The sequence below is a fragment of the Corvus kubaryi genome, unplaced genomic scaffold (genome assembly GCF_017639235.1).
Source record: "Corvus kubaryi isolate FWS band 111438036 unplaced genomic scaffold, C.kubaryi_AGA036_p1.0 split1-65, whole genome shotgun sequence".
NCBI classification, from domain to species: Eukaryota; Metazoa; Chordata; class Aves; order Passeriformes; family Corvidae; genus Corvus; species Corvus kubaryi.
This window is the reverse complement of record NW_024582080.1, coordinates 6,970,867-6,993,222: the sequence shown is the minus strand read 5'-3', so window position 1 is coordinate 6,993,222 and position 22,356 is coordinate 6,970,867. Positions and strand designations below refer to the sequence as shown.

Here is a 22,356-nt window from a genome sequence, read left to right as displayed (position 1 = left end):
GCACCTACTAAAGTGTCACAAATAAAGTTAATATCACAGAAATGATTCAGCAAAAGAGGAATTAAGCAGTAAATGACAGTCAACTCTTTTACAAGTCAATCACTTAACTGCTTTTATTTGAATCCATACCAGTCAGTATGGTCATCTTAGAAAAGATCAACAGAAAAGGACACGCCAGACTTGACTTTCATAACTACTGCAACTACAGATAAGATACCTCTGCGACATGAAAATTGCAAACTAGGTTTTTCTTTACTGATATCCTACTTCTGAACTTGAGGGAACTTAAAACTAAGAACTTACCACCACTCCCTTAGCCCCCTCTCCCCCTACTCCCCCCCAAAAAGTTAGTTTAAAATATAAAAAGATAAAATAATTAACCAAATACTTGACAGGCAATGAACCTGAGTGAAAGATTAGCCTGGAAAAATAAAAAAAAAAAAAAAAGTTTTAAGCAGCCTAGCTTCCTTTCCATTAGCTTCTTACTACATTAGCCTACAGAATCACAGCAGCTAAAAAAATCATTTATAAGTACATTGAACCAGATATCTAAGCTTACATTTATATATCTAATGCGCACATTTTTCCAGTGCAGTTAAGGGGACCTAGTATGCCCCTAAATTTAAGTTGCTGATTTGTGATTTTTATTTTGGCACTGGAATGAGTACATAGTACTTTGAGGGCCAGATTTTATCTCCCTCCCACCTCGAAAGTAAAAATGAAAAACTGAGTGTTACAGAAGGGATATTAAATAATAGTGACTCTTAGTCACCTTCCTTGCCAACCTAATTTCAAATAAGGAGACTGCTTACATTAATCTTTTTAGGTCTAACTTATATCAGCCTTTGGAGTGGGGCCACAGACCTCTCAGGAGCTCACCCACCAGGCACTCTCTGTCCTTCCTCCCCCAGTATCTTAGTGAGGATGCTCTGTTTCAATTACTGCTGCCCTAGGTACCTGTTATGGTGCATGTCTATACTGTGCAATGAAGTCCAGCGCAGCTGGGTTCTGTCAGCTTGGCTACGGAACTCACACCCACAAAAATACACCCCCATTTTCCTGCTTTCACTGTGTGTCCATGGGAAGTATCTGTGTTAGCACAAGGATGTGTCTGAGCTCCTTATCCTTGCCTCTCACCAGGGCTAAGGCCTCTGACAGGCACGCTGCTGCCACTCTCAGACATTAACCACCACCCCTCTGACCAACACAGTCTATCCGATTAACGCCTAATCTGCTTGTGAATCAGCTCCGGAGCCACCGCTGCTTTCTGCATGGCATGACAAAATTAAGAGTTCCTGAGGTGTGTCAAAACCCTAATTTCAGTGGAAGTAGCATGGTCTGGAACAGCTATCTCAGCTATGAAACTGGTTCATCAGAAGAATGTGCAGTCTGTGCTGCTCTTCACTACAGGGCATATACACATCCAGCACCTCAAAATACCCTTACCAAGAAGCTTTAAGAACTGCCAGCTGCTACCAGAACAGTTCCACTTCAATATCAACCACCAGTGGAATTCAGAGTAGGAAGAAAAAGAGGCACAAATTCTTTGTTAATTTCAAGAAGTCAGTATATACACATATAAGAATATACCTGGCTTTGGTGAAAATAAGGATTTTTGCTTAGGGAATTGTTGGCCTAAGTTACTTCAAATAGTAAATTTAAAGGAGCTTCTTCTACTATACTACAGTTACAGTAGAACTTTCACTGGTGTTTTTACTTGCACTTTCTAATTGTGTACATTATATGGTGTGAAACTTCCAACAAAGTAGTACCAGTACAGGAACTTAGCATGCTGCCATACTTTTTTAACCAATACAAGGATTAAAAGTTTCCAGCTATGATTAGTTTGTCAGTAATTATGTGCTTTATATCTCCTGCAAAGCTGGATGCAATGCCTTTTAGAACATTCCCATGTGTAGTGGTGAAATATGCCACGAGAGATTAGTTATACTCTGAGTGAAAAAGAAACTCAAAAATATTCAGTTCTAAATATTCAGAGAAACAGGCTCACAGTGAGCCATAAATGGCCACTAACTCCCTCTCTAAAATAACTTACTTTTCTAAAAAGATGCTTTCACTGTTTTTATATGCAAGAAGTCACTGCTAAGTTGTTGTACACTGCTTCAGAATTTAAAATAATGCATGATATAGAGCAATCCTCCTACTTTTCACATTTTAGAAGAAAATTCCATCAGACAAATCTTCAGAGAGAGACACAAACACATTTTCTTGAGAACTATCACATAGTGTTTAATAAATTACATGCAAACTCTTACCAGAATGCCACTGCTTTTGAAGATGCCACATCCATTGTTATCCTCAAGATATCCATTCTTATTCATCATTAGTACCCTGCCTCCTTTGCACTCAAGCTTCGGAACGGATTTCTGACAAGCAACCCACACCTACCAAAATGGTTTCTAGAAAGCAAATTATATAGCTGTAAGACATGGAAAACAAACCAGCAATTTGTGAACCACTGCAAGTGCAATGCAAACACAGTCAATAGAAAATTCATTCTGAAGTGTTCATCCTATCATGCTGGACACTGATATAACCACAGCTGTAACATTATACTTTTAAATCACTGGTTCACCTATAGAAAAACCACAAGAGCAAAATTCCTTTTTATCCAATGGAATCTCATATATCTCATCTCATTAAGGGTGGTCATTTGCCTATGAATGATTTTTATAAAAGGACAGGATAAAGGAACACTATTCTAAACCATACTTAGGGTCTTCTGAGGACTTATGAAAATTGAAGTTCCATTTATGCTGGATAGAGCAAATATACAGAACAGTGAAAGATCCCCGACCATACAAAAAAACAAGTCTAAACAGGTAAGACAGCACAGGGGAAAAGCCCACACACAGCACAAACAGCAGGACTGCAGTAAATGTAACAGTAGTTCTACTCTGCAGGTGGCTTTTGCTTGCAAACAACATAGAAGGAGGTACAGGGTAAGGAGGGCACATTGGGTGGGAGGAAGCATATGTCATATGCAGGAACAAAGCAGAAGTGAAGAGGTAGAATGGACAGCAAGAGGTGGAAGAAACAGTCAGTAAGCATAGGACAGAGAACAGATAATTAAAGCTAGTGAATGTTCTCTGAATGGTCAAAGGTCCCTGGGCTTTTGGCTCTTTCTGTTCCTGCAAGTTAGTCTCTGGCAAGGTCCTTTCTTTACTGCTCCCAGGCTTGGAGCAGTATTCTGAGACTTATTTTCAGTTCTTTTCCCCTTTACAATCCCCTCCCCACCTTTTAAGATGGATCAAAGATCTCTCCCTCACTTGTAGCTTTAAAACAGAAATGATCTGAATCTGCTCAACAATATCTGTATAGAACAAGCACATGCAGATCAGCCGTATTTGCAAGTGATCCAAGTTCTGACATTCTGACTTCAGCCTTCCTAATTCTTCCTTAGGTAATGCATACTGGACAGCAGAAAAGTGAGACAAGACACTGATCTATAAAACAGTAGTTGAAAGTTGATAAGAATATGTAAAACATTGTACTCCATGCTGAAGAACAGAGTTGTTAGGATTTGGGATGGGGACAGCTGCTCTATAGGCTCTGGTGTGTTACAGCGGGGATTACTGTAACAAGCATATATCAAACCAAGAGTCCCGTGGAAAGGAAATATATATGGACAGATTCATGGTAGATGTTTCAGAGATGTTTATTTCTCCAGCCGCATGGCCGGGGCTCAGCGGAGGAACTGTTCCAGTCACGGGACCAAGGGTCCTTCTGCCCGCGCAGGGAACACAAACCAACCCATGGGAACGAGGCTGAGCAGGGGCAGGGAAACTCCGTGCCTCCCCTCAGGGCCCCTCTCCCAGGGCTCCATGGCAGGGGGAGAGACCCCAACACTGGTGCACACAGCCAGATGGAAATACTCTAACCTTCACAGTAAACGGTAGTTGTTCTAGTGTTAACTGAATAGATTAGGCTTATATCAGAATGAAAGATGCATTTTCATTGCCAAAACACTCATTGTTTATATACTTTAGCATAAATGAAGACAAGTCAGTGTAAAGAGTGAGTTTGTCTACCAAGGCAAATCAAACCTATGAAATGGAAGTGGTATAATTTTTTATGGAGCTGTATGGATAAGGGCAAATAAACTAGATTGAAGTCACTTTCATCTGGTGCAAAATCTCCAATAGAAATAGTTTATACAACCATAGCAACTGCAATATAAATAAAAACAATTTCTGGAATTGGGCCAGCCCTCCTAGATTGTTTCCTTCTATGTGGAAATAAGCTACCAAGAGATACAGTTTTATACTGATACAACTCTATTCACACTGGGGAAAGGTGGCTGATACTTCAATTATGCCAGTACAGATAAAGTAGAGAAATGTCTGATAGAAAATTGAGTGTCTCTGATACAGTCCATTTACCTATCGCAAGATAGGAACAATATTCCTAGAGCAGGCAACGTTTTAGAGTACTAATTCTTAACTCAAAAAATAATCCCTCCTGTGTCATTCCCAGAACATCACCAACTTTTGAAATGCTAATGGAATTACTAGAGACAAACCAGACTTTGAATTTCTGCCAGATTCTGTCAGGAGTTCATCTGACAAAAGTTTTCTCTGTGACACTCAGGTGTCACTACTCTTTTCACACCACCTTTTCTTTTAAAATGAACTATATTTTTTTTAGCAACAATATTGTGGTAACTTTGAATCTTTGTAAAAACACTGGTAAAAGGAAAGTGTGTGTCTTGGCTTGAAAAATACACATAAAAGCAATTATTCCTCCTCTGCCAGACTGCAGCTTTGGAATTACCTGTGACTTGTCAATGACAATAACAGGCAAGCAGTTATCCAGAAAAATCCCTTTAGTTCAGCTGCACAACAGTACTTCCACACTACCTGTATATGGGGAATTATAAGAGAGAAGTAAATTGTGAGCTGTAAAACCTGCCTGCAGAGGCACATGGCAGCACAAAGGAGCACATGGCAGCACACAGAGGCTTGTCTGCACCAGACCCTGGGGAGAGGAGGTGTCACACGGCAGAGCCCTACGGAGAGGAGCCTGCCGGGATCTGACTGACAGGTGAACAGCGAGTGATCATCCCACAGAAGGACATTGAGAAAGTGTGCTGCTGATGTGGCAACGTGGGATAGGTCACGCCATATATAGAAATACAGTGCCTTAGAAAAGTGTATAAAACCAACTCACTGCTTTGAATAAACGATTCAGATCCCCTGCCGGTCTGGGAATTCATTCATTCTGTCATTCAATCGCCGACACCTGTACTTTACTTGGTTGTTTGAAACAGCATCTCCCAATTCCAGCTGTGCTGTTAAAAAACAAAACAAACAACATTTTTGCTTCTAAAGTAAAAAACTTTAGTTATTTATCAAAGTGTTCTTTAAAGGAGAAAACAAATGAAAAAAAAAGGTTTTAACCACTGTGTTATCTCTGGGACCCTATGAATGGTAACTCCCAGACAACTGAGTTGACACACCAGAATCACCTGATAAAACAAGAACACATTTTCCTTTTTACTTGTGACTTCTTTACAACAGCTTCCAAAACAGACTCAAGAGAAATACATACATGCATTGTTTTTGTCTCCCAATCTCTGTCTCCCCCTAAAATGAGACCTTTACTCTCAGGAATCTTTGGAGAAAGTGAAATATCTACAATTGTAACTTAGTTATTAAAGGTGAACTGTATGGAATAAGAAGTCCAGTGACCATAACCTAGCATATGTACTGATAGATATATTAGTTATTAAAAAAAAATATTTACTTTTTATAGCATAAGTGTTCTCATCTTAGGGATGGATCTGTGTTGAAAATTGAAGCACTTAAAAGCTGGGGGTTTTTGTTTGCTAGTTGATCAACCTCAGTAAGAAGAAAAAAAATTAAAAATAGAAATCAACACTACAATTCTTGTACAGCATCCTATCATAAATTAATGTGAAGGGCATACTTATATAGAAAATCTTGTTAAACAAACATTTAACAATGATATCTCTGTTTAGAGAAATTCTCATTGCAAATCGTTAACAGAGCACTTTAAAGACCTGCCAGAAAATGTAGTCTATTATATACAGAAATTATCATTTCTCAATACTATGAAATTCTGTAAAAAATTTAATTAATCTAAAATATTTTTAACTTACAGAAAGCATCTCGAAGGATGCAATACTTCTACTCCTTATAAATCAATTTCACTCCTCTTTCTGATGGAAATTACCACACAATTACCATTCCACAGCACAATAATGAAGTTAATCTTCAAGGCACTACATGAACTTCATCACCTCTGCTTGGTGAGAATGTCAGGAATGAGATATCCTCTCTTGGAAGACCCTGGAACTCCCATAGCTCTATTGCAGATACAGCAAAAGAGTCCCCTCCTTCAAAAATATAACCAACCAGTGCAAAATGACAACATCAAAAGAGTGGGATCCATGAGGACAGCATTTAAGCTTGGAAGCTCATGACCAGGATAACAAATTCTTGGGCCTGCTTTCAAAAGAACGTCATGATGCTGGGACCCAAAACCAACATAGCACATTGAGTGGTATCCAGTGCTGCCACTGTTGTTAAGCCCTGAGGTAAGCTACACATCAGCTCCCACATGAGCCCTCTCTTAGACATTCTTGGAACACAAGTCCCAAGAACAAGTTAAGATGCATCTTTCTGAGGGGGCAGGAAGCTAATCGTGTTCCAAAGAACAGTGGAACAAAGATATTTCATAAAATTAATATATCAGTGGGCTACCCACAGAGAGAGGTACGTGCACAGCTTATGTATTGCTCAGATACTTCTGTTTTAAAGTGCTAACAGCACAAACTTACCTACAGTGGTATGAACTGTCTCTTAAAATATGCCACTTCTCTAAGATTGAATGTACTGTGTACTACATAATTTTTTTTTTTTTTAATTATAAAGGACCTTTAGTAACTGTTGCTCAGATTTTCTACAACTTTACAAATTCAATTTTCCCCCAGTTGTTTAGTATATCCTGTAGCAAGAATTACAGGGATTACTCATTTCTATAGGGGAGAAAAAACCCAAACACTGTATTCTTCACCACTTAGGAACACACAACTTATTACAAGCATGTTATACTCCTACTTACTTAAATTAATTAGAAAGCTACTACAAAACCACTTGTATTTTAGTAAGTTTTTTTTACCAATTGCTTGGCAGGAATAGGTGCTTACTTTCTTAAATCAGATGATCTATTTCAGATGCAGCTGTTTCTCTCACATTCTCTATTGCCTATAGAACTGAACATAGAAAACCCTACATGTATCTCATTGATGTTAACAGTCCATTGAAGTTATAAATCTTAAAAGGTAATACATGTACTTCTTTGATTTGCTGTAATCTTTTATCTTAAAATACTCTCAATTTTTATTCTTTGATCTTGATCTCAAAATACTGATCCTTTTATATCATCTTTCTGGTTTTGAAGGTGGCAAGGAAGTAAGTCTATAGTTGAACTTGGTTAAGTCTTGAATACACAAATCTGTAATGTTTTCTCTTTGAAACACTACAACAGAAGAGAAACTTTTTGTTTTTTAACAAGGAAAATTTATTGCTTTTTTCTAACAATTACAATACCATTTTCCACTTTTTCCTCCCCGTGCCCCCAAAAAAGCAGAGTGGAAGAGGACGCTGGATGATAAACTAGGACAAGTTACTGGAGATGGCCATAACAGTTCCTGCTGCCATTGCACACTGTTCCTCTCCAAGCTTCCTGCCTCCAGTACTGAGGTAGCAGTACCTGCTACACCACTGTACTTTCCAAGAGCAGAAATAAAGTATATCAGCACCAGCTCTGGGTGACTTTAAGGCTCTCTGTTACAAACTATACTGAGCTGTCACAACATAAACTGGGGCACCCTATCCCCAGAGAAAGTGGGGACCAGCTGAAGCAGGAAACAAACCAAGTTAATCCCATGATCTGAACAGAGCACCTACCACTTATCTAATACGGAAGCTGTTACTTCTAAATTATACATTCAATACCAAAAGACATCTCTGCCTTTGCAAAATGGAAACCGCAATAGCTGGACCAGCTACACACAGGTACATGTTGGAAAATGGGATTAGAAATACACATTCATGGTCTGTGTCAGTATAGAAGTCCTCTTTAGAAACAGTACTGCTGAAATGTTAGATAATTATATAAGGCTCAAACTGCAACTAAAAAATCCTCTCACAAATATAGGCATGTCTATTTTAAATTAAATGTTAAGTGGAAAATATTTATAGTATAAGTTGCACACTTTGCTACTTAATTATCATAATTTTAAAAAGAAGAAACCTTTCATTTCCTCCTCCAAAGAAGTTATTTACCTGATCTGTAGCTTGGGAGTCCCCAGTAGTCAGTTCTAAGACTCTCATCCCACTGAATGTCAAGGACCTAGCATTTCAAGGATGGGATTTCAACATCAGTTATTGACAACTTAACTTTGTCTCACCAAAGATAAACCGACCTTTATTCCCACTCAGGTCAGCACATTGATTTCACAGAAAACACATTTAGAAAGCAGAGCTGAATGCTTTCAGAAATTCCACCCATGAGATAAAAAGGGGAAAAAAAAACCCAGCCAGCAAAAAGGAACTGATATAAAATGTTTGAGACTTATTGATGCATGATGAATCAAGTATTTTTGTATATTTGTGTGCAAAGTAACAAGTAACTGAAATGACTGTTAAGTGCTTGCTGGAATTATATCATCTCAAATACCTTACCTTCTTACTCTTCAGATACAGGACTCTGTTCTCTGACAAAAACCCAGTTTTATCCTTGTACCGGCAGCTGTGCCAGGAAAATAATAGATCTGCTGAAAGAGTCTGGGAAAAAAAAAAAACCACTTGCTGCTCTCAATATCCGTATTATAGACGCCATAAGCATTATTATTAATAATACTGAACTTGGTTTCAGTTTTACTCTTGTCCTACTTTGGGTTCAATGGAACTGTGTTCCATTAAAGTTTGACTTCATGTGCAGCCAGAATGGATTCTGACCAAGAGGAAAATCTAACAAGCTTAAGAATAAATATTGTTCTTCAACTACATTAAAAATAAATTTGGATACACCAAAGCCCTCAGTTCGTATAATTCTGCAGCATTTTTAAAAAAACATTTTAAAATTGTATCTGGTGAACACTATTCATAGTATTCATACTGCAAAATAGAACCAGAAAATATAAGCATTATCTCCAGAATGAATTCTGTTTTGTGAGGATTTTATTGACATGCATTTCCATTTTTAGAAGTTCACTGAAGCAACAGCCTCCTTTTCACTACTGCTGTTCCTGTTTGGTGTACACTAACAGTTCAAAAGCTTTTCTTAACTAGTTTCTGATTTCTAATTATCCATTACATTTAGAAACCATTTATTTAAAACAATATCTTCACGTTTCCTACAAGTATGAGGGGACTAAACTAAAGGCTTACACTTAAAAAAATGATGCTCTTTCTATGTCACCAAAGTTCTCAGCATCAGTACTCTATGAGGAAGGCACTGATAAGAAGTCAAAAGTGCATGAAAACACGCAGAAGAGGAGCCTCTGTTTCCAGACCCAAAAGATACCATAGTAATATATTTGAGAAATCAAGTACATTCAATTCTGCAGGATTTTTAGCAAGACTAATTATATTGTTAAGCCTTCTCAGACCATATATGCATCTATAAAGATGCAAGCAATCCAGTAATTTAGCTCGTAATTTGTCTAACAAAGTAGACAGGTATCATTAAAAGAGTCTTGATTGGTGTACCACTGAAAAGGCTGACAAACTGTACTCTGCCTGATAAGAAGCATTTGTCTGTCTGGGCTTTTTTTTCTGAATTACCATCTATTTGGCTGCTGGCTGAAACACCAAACCCACTGCCAGTTGGAGAATCCCCCCAGTTTGCAATGAGAACACAAGAAATTCAAGTACCTGTTTAAATGTTCACAATCATTTTATTAATCTACCGCTAGTAAGTCTTATTGAATGTACATTGCATACAGTTTCCATACAGATTATGACTAGAAACCAACTTGTGCTTCAAAGTCATTAATAAGTTACAAAAATAATTGGATGTCTTGAAAAAAATTAACACTACTTACAGAAACCATTCATCTGAAATTAAATCCTGATCCAGTGTTACAATGCCAAGATTTAAGGACACATTTAAGAAAAAATAAAATAAAATAAGATTGGCAGAAAATTCCAAAGCCGATTTTTTTTAACTATAAAATTTTCCAAGTTGTGAAAACCTGACTGCGGCTTCCTTTTTACTTCCTCTGAATGACTTGAGATTTAATAACTAACATTTTGATGCAAAACAACAACTCTGGCTCAGCAAAATATTGAATTTATATAATAAACACATACAAAAATTCTGAAAAAGCACACAGCAAAAGGGAATTGTGTCACTAAGATCATAACCTACATCAACAGCTACTCCAGAGATAATAAATGGTGCTAGAATTACTTTCCAGACAATTTCCCTCCACTCATCTCGTAAGTATGTGTGCTCCTACACGTGCCTTTTAATTTCAACATACTTCATATGTCAAATGACCAACACAAAGGTCTGACAGGACACAGCATATATGCTAATTTAAAAGAAATGCCATCGTAACAAACCCAAGTAAGTATAATTTAAGAAAACTTACCTGGACTTGAAAAAACACCTCTGAGTTGCATCGGTGCTAATTCCCAAATGAAGACTCTTCCTTGCAAATAAGTGAGCTTTCTTCAGATCATTATTCTGTGGCACAGGCTCCTCCAAATGGCAGAATGAACGTATTGCCATTATTGAAAATTTACAGGTCATCTGAAGAAATTGAATTGGAAGCAAGAAATACAGCGACTTTATTTTGTGTAAAGTTACTGAAAATATTTTACTTAGCTTTCAAGAACTTGTTACTTATCAATAACATTTAAAACACATAAAGGATATATATATATGCAGTGACTGATAAAGTATAAATGAATTCATTAAACCAGATGGACAGTTCATCTGAGCAGAAGATAAGAACTTCCATTTAGTGCTACTGCAGAGCACCATTTCAGTACATTTTAGGGCTGTTTCTTATATAGTATATATTTCCTCTCTGCAAAGAAACTTTCATCTGGGTATCTTTAACGATACAGGTATTTTTGCAGAACATTAGCTTGTAATATAGAATTATCTTCAAGTAGTTCAAGTTACTCCTTCCAGCATGAATTATTTTGTAGCTACAAACACCAAATGTCATCTACCACCATCATGCTAATACAGACAGCTTTAGAAGACTGCCCTCAAGTTTCTCACAACTTTCTCTGATTTTACGGAATGTATGCAGTATTTTACTTGGGATGCTTATTTGAGGGCAAGATGAGTCACAGATTCTAAAGGCATAATCTGATGAGCATCTATTCTGGTAAAATGCCAGTTCAAAGAGAGAGGACCCTTCTGCTGTTTGTTCTTGTCCTTGGGTCATGATCCCATCTCCTGGTGGAGCCACCCACTAGACCAGACCGAGGAACTAGCTTGGGTTAGAAATTGCTGCTTGCTACAGACTCCTCTTGAAGTCAGGATCAATTTTATGATTCAAGTCACTGCATGATGGCACAATTCACTGTGCTAGTACAACAGGAGGGAACGTGAGGGAACAAGACCACACAGCTAATTGCAGCTACAAATGTCAGCGCTTAAGAAACTGCTGTTGTCACCTGAGTGTAAATTACAAGGTAAATCACAGCTTTGCCACTGAAAGCAGTAAAGCATACTACTGGACTGCTTTAACTCTCAGTTCCACCACTGCATCACTGGTCATAATCCCCACAATGGCATCAAAAATGACAACTTGAAGAGCCTCACCAAAATTGCCCGGGGCACAATTTCCTGCTAAAGGCCATATACTGCAAGTTTCAGGTGGGATGAACTACACAGGGTGTGTGAGTGTATCAATATGTGGGTCCATCCCTCTCCTGTCTACTAACAACAGAAACAACTTAGTCATTGTTTAGACTGCTAAACACAGAAGAGATAAATGCAGTTTAACATGTCTGCTTAGGCTAGGCCTGGCCTTTTCTAACTTTCAAATCCACTACCTGCTTTCAAACTTTACCAAAAAGGAGAACTGAAAAGTCATTTGCAGTTTAATAAGAATTCAGAGATTTCAGAAATCCAAGTACTGAGCAGGTAGATATAGAAGACCAACCCACAAACCAACCAAACTGAAGTACGGACTGCAGCCTATGCCTGTGTTATTAGGGAACAAACAAATAAGCAAGAGACACATTACAAGTACCCCAGCTGCAGCTGGTATTTTTCATTACCTCTAAGATACAACTGCATAGAAAGCTCACAGAACTACTTGACTATCCATGCAGAATTCAAATCTACTTAAGTGGCATTAAAATATGAGTCCTTGGTCTGCAAATTCCAGCTCTGCTCCTTGTGTTCAGTTTAAAAGTACGGCATGTACAACACTTGACAGCTTCCGGTCTTCTGGCACAGCATCTCATCCTAACGAGATGCATTCTTCTTAGCAGATCAGCCACTTCATCCTTTAGAACCACTAAATGAATGAATAGCATTGAGTCCTTGTGACTTAGGAGTCTTTAGCACTTTATTCTAGCATTCAGTCTTTTGCTTCTCTAATCCCATAATCACATAACATCCAATCAACATTATTTGAAAAGAATAAAATGCCCACAACATCCTTGTGGTGAAGAGTAGCATAAAGAAATAACTCCACTCCTTCCCAGCACCTCTTACTCCTTCTAATTGCTTTCCATACTCCCGAAAAACCCAAGAGACCTGCCAGGGCCTTAACACATTACTTGTGATGTTACCATCCTCCTTATATTTTTAAATAAAAGCATACAACCAAATGTTTCCCTGAAATGCACTCCTACCAATAAGATATGACAACAACTATAGCCTGTTACTGAGATTAATTCAAATATTGGGAGGGTTAAAATGTTACATAAAAACATTTCTAATTGCATGCATGTTAAAATGATTGGTCTTTTACAGGCAGTCATTTGGAGATTTCCTCTCTTATCACCAGCTTCTCACTTACAAGTAAGTAATTAACAATACTAAATGAGAACAGTTATAGAAGTATCAATGGGTACAAATTTTATCCAAACACAGAAAGAAAATTCATATGATTCCCCTGCATGAGGAGGACCACACTAATGTTTACTAAACTCAACCAGCTGTGTTTCAACATTTACATATATTCAGAACCCACATAGTATATTCTAACAGTGGGGGCTTTGTTGGGGTGGCAGTGGGTCTGGGATTTTTTTAAAATACAAGAATGCCCTCTCACATTCTGAGTCCTTGCTTTGCAAAGTTTTTAGGACCTCAAGCCTTTCTTAGGCTGCTAACCTGCACTGATGCCTTTGCTACCGTAGTCTCAGTAGTAGAGGTTCCTGAATTAGGCAGAGTAAGCTTAAATCCATTCACACACCTCAATTGCACATAAAGCATCAAATTTTCAGGCACTCTGTTCTGGACTAGTTCTAGAATAAGGCAACTGTACGCTAGGAAGGAATTCCTATACAAGGAATTCAATCTGACATAAAACTGTATACAAGGAATTTGAAGCAACACACAAAAAAAGGCATGGGTGTATTTCTCTTACTATTTTAAATCTTAAACTTGGGTCAAATTTGCAACTCCATGCTACAATGTGATCCAATTAGGTAAAATAATGGCAGTAACTTACTAGAGTTTAGCTTATCCAACTAATGGATTTTTTTATAAATGAAGTGTCTATTTGCATAATACAAGTGTGATAATCAAAAAATCATTCCAGTTGGAACAGACCTCAGAGATCATCTAGTTCAATCTCTGCTCAAAGCAGCATTAATATGTGAATACTCATTAATGGTACAAGTTGTACTCTTAACCTTGCAGACCACTAATCGCATGTAATCCTTAATCAAATGCACTCAACTGCCTTTGATAGGATTACTTATCTGCAGAAGGGTTTGTGGGACAAGTTACTTGCCACACATTATTCCTAAGCATGGAACATTAGAGTACTTCCCAGCTGTACTGGTAACCAGTACCACACTTGCATTTCACTTTAAATGTCTTTTAATCAGGTACTGTTATGAGAGCAGTTTTCCAAGGGGACCTGCTGTAAAGGGGTAAATTTTGATAGATGACAAAGGGACAGAGTGAAGTAGGGGGTGATGAACCCCTAAGCGAGGCAGAAGCACAGGGCTGGGTCCTGGTTTCAGGTGTTTCACAGGCTGATGAATATAGGATGGAGGTCCTGCTCTGAGAGATACCTGTAATACCTGTAAACCTAAAAAATACTTATAAAGAGAAATTAACACCACTGGCAGCAACAAGTTTGGAAACCTCTCCTTTACTACTGCCATTTTGTTTTGTTCCTCCAGTTTGCTCTGATAAGGATGTCCATTGTGGATTTAAGTTTACACCTTTATTTCACGCATGAGATATGGTACAGCATTGCTAATTACAAAAAAAAAATTATTTAAAAACCCTCACTAAAACAATCCACAAGTAATAATAAAAAACGTTTGAAATGTTTTATAAAACCATGATTACCCAATGGCACAAGCTGGATTACAAAATAAATTTGCCTTATATTAGTTCAGTAATGTTCTCTGTTCTGAAGCATGAAATACAGTAACAGTTTATCTACGCTGCGTGGCAATACATGAACTCTGCCACACAAACTAAATACAGAAAAGCTCATCTTCAAAACAATTATTTTATTTGAACTTTTAATACCTGCTATTTTAAGTAGATTCAAATATTAATACTGTGGACACTACTGTAAACAATATAGACACTGTTCAAGTGGTAACAACAGCAACAAGAAATAAATAGCAGCAGGATATGTAGAAAAAGAGAAATTTACTTTAGCAGCCTTGTTGACCTTGGTCTTAGGACTATCCAAAAGTCATTTATTTTAAAACACTGGATTCTGGGGTATTTTTAAATACACTGAAAACCTTTAAAATTCTACAGTTCCAGACACTATTTACATGCCTTCCTCAAGCATTCTTTAATAGCCACTGCTGTTTGCTAGGTTGCATAGAGGGCCTGTCCCTATTTGACCTCATTCACTTAAACTACAGGATACTCCAACAATTTTCTCTTAAATATCCACAAAAAGAGTTGAATTTGCCACCAGTGTTTAAGTGGCAGAAGTTAGGTCACAGGATGGTGCACATGCATCAATCACACAATCATGAAAGAGGGATATGGCTGAAAGATGCATGTAGGAAGCATAAAGAGACAGCAATCAAGCCAGCAATTCTAAAGCCAAAAATGAGAGGTCAGTCAGATTCTCAAACTGACAGAGCATCTTCACCAGCAAATTTCTACCTTAGATATCTTTATTTTATACTTGTGTTAAGAAATTTCAATATTTTTTCTGATTAATAAAGGTGAGTAATTGATTCTACTAAATATTTAAGTTCCCTTTTAACAATAAACTGTTGCTCTTGTGTTTTAGAAAAAAAAATTTTGCTAAAGAATAGTTGTTTGTGACAAAACTAACTGTATTTCCATGTTTGCAACTTTTTATAGGAGTGTACTGCTTGGCAATCTAGTTGAGAAAGGAAGTTCAACACCTGACTACCAAGCAACAAGTCCTGGCACCATCTGAGGGAAGAGCGAACAAATTGCAAGGAGATGCTCTGTGGTACGTTGCCAACACAGGTATGCCCACACCTTGCTAGGTGCTGCTGCCATGTAAAAAGCAGATAATTGGTTTTGAGTTTTGGCCAAGGTGCAAAACTACTTTACTGAAAACCTTAACTAGAAAACAAGCAGCCAAAAAAACCAAAAAAACAAAAAAAGAGAAAGAGAAAAAGAGTCGTGTCAATAATACCATATTGTGTACAGAGAATGACATCAGCACACCTCAAAACTTCTGCATTAGCACACCACAGGTTATATAAAAATTACCTGTGTGGCTAGTTAATAACATTTCAGATCTAAGGAAAAAGCACTATCAGGCTGAAAAGGACAATTACAGCCATTCCCTTCTGTTCTAAAGGCAAAGGTAGAAATGACGCTTTACATAGAACAAGTACTGAACACTACCATAGCTTTGGAACATATTATCACTACTTTTAAAGTATAAAGGAAGGTTGAGGGATTGACAGGGAAGAGAACATACAATTAGATGCACTTAACAGGCCAATGGGTTGCACCACTTGAGAATGAGAGGGGGGCTAAGTTTACATTAGCAAACCAGAACTCAGCAATATTTTGTCTCAGCTAGAAGTTGAACTATTGGTATTTTAGGCTTGAGGGGAAAAAGGTAATTTTTTTTTTTCCACCACCACGATCCCACTCATCCACTCCCCACACCCCCTGCCAAGACAGGATCCAAGAATTACAGAAAAATGCTCTAAAAACAGTTCGGGGATTAAAAAACATTACATAGAAAAAGGTAGTGGTCTCTAGGCAGAAAATGTCTCCTTTCTGAGGGTGAAGAACCACATGCATTCTTACAGGAACCAGCATAGCAAAACTCAATCATTATGTGGTGTTTCAGCACCACCAGCAAATAAAAACTGTCATATAAAAATATCTGTGTCCTACACCTTAATGAAGATACGTTATTTTCTTTCATTAGCACTACCTAAGGAATGACTTCATATACAAATACATTTTTCAGACACTAAAAAAAAAACCCCAAAACTACCAAGGGATAATTCAGAAAGAGGAAAGATTTTGCAAAGGCTTTAAGTTCACACAGAATTAGTCCTACCAACTTTAACAAACTATTTAGACTCACGCAACTCTGTGAGAAATCAGGGAAATATGCAATATGCTGGCAATTCCAGAAAGAGGAGACAGGACAGGCATTTTAAAATCTTCAGAATAAGCATCAGTCTTTCTTTGCTTTTACACAGCACTTACCAGAAAGAGATGGCAGAAGCTGGAGCCTCTGTTCATGCATAGTGTAAAGCAGCTGTAACAATGCCAGCCTCCTTACATAGGATGTTTCACCAAATGGGATTGCAGAAAGCAAAAAACTCCAAGACTAAATAAGAGAAGAACCACAAGATAATGGTGATAAAATGTAGCTCAAGTGCTTCAAGTACCAGAGGGAAAAGTCTCTAATGGACAGGTAATGTTACATCAGTGTAAGTTTAAATAGGTAAGTAAGAATGGATAATCTGTCACTTTTAAACTTCACAAAATGGATCATTGCTCTTTTTTCCTGTCTCAGTATGGACTGACATCTTACAAACTTAGTAGAATGAGTCTACTTGAAAAGACTCCTTCCTTTTGAAAGTACTGGAATATGTGAAGAAATATCTTGAAGCACATTATGGAGTGTGCTTAAAATTAAAAAGAACTGGCCAATTTCTTGGACACTGAGTGCGTTACTTAATACTCTTTGCTCTGCTAACATAGGAACCAGGTTTTGCAAGCAAGATATTTGGAATTTTTTTCCCAAGATTCACAAGGGTTCAACTTTAACTAATATGTTTGATTACCACTTCTTTTTTCAAGAAAACAAAACAGACTTCAAAGTTACTTTGAAAACAAAACAAAACAATTGAGATTCTTTTTCTAAGTGTCATTATATCAATTATTTTTTACCCGTGTAGATACAATTTGGTATTAATTTCCCTTTTATTAAATACCCACAAAAGAGTGATAGCACCTTTTACACCATCCCAGTTTTCCTAAGGCCTGTAAAACACTATCTTCAGCGGCTATTGCTGAAAATCAAAATGAATGAAATCTTTCTGATAACACATCTTTGAATTCTGCCATAAGTCAATCAGTTAAACCTAAAACCACCTTAGAAATCCCAGACTTTCGCAGAGAGGAAGAGAAAACCAGTTTAAGAGCCAAACAAAAAGGACAGTCAAATATAACCTACCTTAACAGGGCAACACCAATTAATGTATGAAACCAGAAATCAACATATCACATCTGGGAAAATACTATTTGTTCACTTAATTTCAAAACACTCGGCTTGCTGTAATCCTTCTTACTTTGTAAATCTTTGAACCAATGCAACTGCAAACTTTCACATCAGTTTTTCAAGTCCTTAACATCAAGCTAGCCAATATCTTTGCCACTACAGAGACATGAATTTTGTTTGGCTGTTGTTATATTACCTCATGCTGAGTCCCATCCAAATCCTTCCATCAACATTAAGCTGTGTTTTCTATTTTTGCTGATTTTCACTAGAGTAGCAATGCAACACCACAACACCACACGAGCATAACCTAACTACTGGAAGAATCCTAAGGACACAAATGCACAACACAACCACCACAACCATATCAGACACCACCCATCTTTCCATGGGTTTCAGAAGCAACATTTCATCATTTATCTTTTCCCACTAGAAATATTCCTGAAAATAATTCATTTCTGAAAACACAAGGGATACAAAGTTAAGTCTTGGCTACTGTTCCCTACTAGAATGGGGTGCGAAGCCTACAGGCTGTAGGAAACGGAGGCAAAATATCTTTAAGAATAGAAAGAAAATTTTAAAAGTATTTTGGAGGCCAGCTGCAATTCCCAAATGGAAATCTTTGCAGTGATTTCTGAGAGCACTGCATCAGGTCTAAAGTGTTCAGCTTCTCTCTTTCTACAGAGCAAAGAACACACTCCTGTTAAGGATGCTAAAATAAGAGGCACTCATATAGGATCCAAGAAGAAAAAAAGAAGTCTACCTTTACCTGAGAGCAATATATAGATTTCTCCTGTTCTGTCAAGGCTACAGGCACCATAGTAGGGAAAAAATGCAGCACCTCTTTTTTTTTTTCCCCCTGTACTTTTGAAAATGAGCCATAAAAATAGAAGAGGTTTTTACTCCAGAAAAAAAAGGGTTTAAACAGGCAGCAGTTGACAAAAAAACCTGGCCTCATATTTCAGCTACTGATTTTACGATCTTAGAAAAGATCTCCCTCCCTTTGGTTAAAACACTGCAATACAATAGCCAAAGGATACTACATACACATATTAAAATCAGTACTGTTACGAATGTGTGGGCTTAAAAATAGTTGAGGAATGCAAGAAAGTTTACAATCACAGTCACCTTGACTACATATACAAAAAAATTATCTAAGTGAGACAATGGCTTTCCTGTGGTCTGTACAAGAACTCCGAAAAACAGAACACGATTAACATATTTAAGAATTAAAAAGAGAAAAAGAGGTACATATATAATTAGTTACTTTATTATTCATACATTAAAATTTAAACTTGCTAAGTGCCATTTTGGAAGTGTTCTGGAAAAAGAAGGAAAGTCAAGCAAAAGTAAAATCCAAGAAACAAAACCTTCAGAGCAAGTTTTCAGCTGGTACCTCCATACTCAGTTTCTCAGGGAGCATCATGTAGCAAAAACATGGTTAGAACTAAGCAGCTAGCGGGTGTGTAATTTGAATGTGAAAATATTTTTAGAAGACACACATGAATAGCATATGCTCTCAGCCTGAATACAATTTTCTAAATATATGCCTTGAATATTGCTTCCCCAACATTCTTAAGTATGTTCCAGATAACGGTTTCTTGTACAGATTTGTTACTCTTTGAAAGCAACATATATATCAAGCCTTAAACAACACTCATTTCAAGAGTTCACCTTGGGGTTTGGAGGGACTCTGAGTCTTCACTGTGTCAGTGTAATCACAAAGTTGGCAAATTATGCTTGAACAGAAAGCAACAAGAGGATGATTTGCTGATTCAGGAAGTTAAATCAGACATGGATGTTCAATCACTTGCGTGAACCAAAGGAGCTTCAAAAATTGTATTGTAAAACCCTCCTAATTCTTTCTGTGCTTTGAAAAAAGTTTCAAAAGGTAGATAGAAATCAATAAAACAAGAAATAAGTAATGTGCTCATGCACTGTTACTTAAACCGAAACCAAATCTAGTCAAAGCTACACGTGCAAGAGAAAACTTCATTTGCGCAAACAGCAGCCTAACTAGATCCCAAAGTCATTACCAGTCCACATCTGGAACACTCAAATCAATTCCTAGGGACTGTGGAGCTGGCATCATGTAGTAATTATTACTATAGGACAAATGAAGTTCTATGGTATATAATGAGGCGAAAAACTTCAGCTTCGTTTCTTTGCCAAAACACAAATTCTATTCCTCAAGCATATGGAAAAACTCAGGTTCTGGATTCTGTCCTTGGCACAAGCTTTCCTTTAATCAACTTGAATGTCAGGGAAGAAAAAAAAAAAAAGATACCAGTAAATCCTACTGTGGTACTTAACAGTATATAGAAAAATACCTGAAATCATAGAATACTTTGGGTTGGAAGGGACTTGTAAAGCTCATCTAGTCCAACCTCAGGTTGCTCAGAGCCCTGACCAAAATGACCTCGAAAGTTTCCATGGACAAGACATCTACCACCTCTCATTGTGAATGTGCAACCTGCCAGTGTTTCACCACCCTCATTGTGAAGTATTTCTTCCTAGACCTGCTGAAATATCTGTCCCCAAATATAAGTTAATTTACCAAAAAAGTTGGGGGCAGGAGGGAGGGAGAGAGGAGACAAAGCAGAGAATGGAGGCATTAGATAGCTTAAAATAATCTTAACTATATTGAGTCGTGAATTCTTACTTACCAGAGAACTGGGATCTAGTACTAGAGCTTTTTCAAAATCACACCATGCTAACAAGCAGGAAAAACATCTACTTAATCCTTCCAGGGCACAAACACACACAAGCAAACACCTCTTACCACATTATCTCTTAGGCTGTATACACTTGAACAAAAGTTTTTGGAAGGCCAAAACAAAACGGCAGACCCTAATTACCCCTGGGAAAAGTAAAAACTTACACTACAATGACAAGAAGCTAAAAATTTGTTATTGATATTAACAAACAGAACTTATATCAATTTTCATACATCCAAACACTGTATTTTAATCACGAGTAAGTATTACTAGGGCTAAAGCCACAATACTCTGAGAGTCCCAAGATGCCAGAAGAAAAATCACTGCATACATACAACTACTATAATGAAACTACTACACGATGTCATTTAGTAGATTGCATTATTTGACCAGTTTTAGAAGTTAAACAGAGCCACTGGAAAAGAGATTAAATACATATCAAATGCACTGCACGTATGCAGGAACACCCATCTCAATGACTGTAGAGCAACTGAGATCCTTCTCCTACTCATCATACCCAAAAGCGCTTTACACTCCTGATGAACGTACACAGAAAAAACCATTCTCCACAATGAAAGCACTAATGAAACAAACCCCAAGATCAATCTAAAAAAAATTACTCGTAACAAAATTCTTAGCAAATTTCATTGCAGTATTTCTCCAGTCAGGCAAAAAACTTCCTCCAATAGAACAAAATACCCTCAAACATTAATTCAACCTTCAAAACATTGCTGCACAAATTAAAGGAATAACTACAGCAAAAAATTAGATTACGGATGTTACAACGGTCCCGTTATAATAACAAATCATTTCACAATGCAAATCATACAGTGCTAAACGCTTTCTGAATACGCAACGAGGAGCAGAGTGTCAGGAAAGCAGCGGCAGGCAGTAAGAGAGAAGGTATTTTCTGTGCTATCACTAGAACAATCTCCTGACTCACTCCCTCCTGCAGCCCCGGGGAGCAGGCTGGCTTGGGCCGCACTGACAGCTTTCCTGACGCAAGAGAAGCGCAGCACTGACCTAAATGCCGTGGCTGCTGAGCTCCTTGCAGCTCAGCTCGAGGAAACGGGGCCAGCATGGATTCAAGCGCCAGCCACAAACACTCCAGCTACTGCAGCCCGAGGCTGCTGGTGCAGAGACGCTCGCCGAAACCCCCACAATCACCTCGACCTCTTGAGCCTGAAGCCTCCAAAAACGACTGGGAGGCGAGCTCTAGGCTGAGATTTAGAGCAGAGATTTTCAACAGGGAGCTGCGCATCCCTGCAGCGCTTCGGCGGCAGCAGCAAAACTGGCCACCCCAGGGTCTCGGGCAGAGAGCCACACGCGAGGCACCGAGCCTCAGACAAGGTTAAACCACACCCCGGGCGCGACTTTAGGCAGGTATTCAATGGCCCGCAGTTCAACCATCAACTCCCTGCCCCGGCCACCGAGGCGAGCGCTGCGGGGCCGCCGCCTCCCGCCCCTCAGCTGCGGCGGGTGGGCGGGGGAAGCAGGTGCGGGGCCCTCCCTGCTCGGGCGGCCCGGGGAGGCGCCGCAGGACCAGCTCCGCGCCGTGCCCTCCCACCGCGCCGCGTGAGTGACGAAGCAGGGCAGAAGGGCGCGGAGGAGAGAAGGAGGGAGCGGGAAATACCTCGGGCGCTGTTGGCCCCGCTCGGCGCAGCCCAAGGCCCGCCCGGCCGTGGCTCCGCCTCCGCTGCCTGCCGGGAGCGGGGCGGGGCGCGTCCGCAT

The 22,356-nt window shown here is 38.5% G+C and overlaps 1 long non-coding RNA gene across 4 annotated transcripts in view; it reads right to left on the bottom strand.

Annotated features, from left to right (window-relative positions):
- LOC121657979 overlaps window positions 1-22,236 on the bottom strand; it is a 43,442-nt gene extending 21,206 nt beyond the window's left edge. Inside the window, exons 1-8 of one of the 4 annotated variants that reach the window (XR_006013812.1) lie at window positions 16,891-22,236; window positions 10,649-10,809; window positions 8,733-8,834; window positions 8,334-8,400; window positions 7,193-7,258; window positions 5,767-5,861; window positions 5,191-5,311; window positions 2,277-2,420 (exon numbers count right to left, since the gene is read on the bottom strand). This is a non-coding gene — a long non-coding RNA (uncharacterized LOC121657979). The remainder of the gene's footprint in view (window positions 1-2,276; window positions 2,421-5,190; window positions 5,312-5,766; window positions 5,862-7,192; window positions 7,259-8,333; window positions 8,401-8,732; window positions 8,835-10,648; window positions 10,810-16,890) is intronic. The other 3 variants (XR_006013809.1, XR_006013810.1, XR_006013811.1) reach the window with 3 other exon arrangements.
- Between the last annotated feature and the right edge of the window lie 120 nt (window positions 22,237-22,356).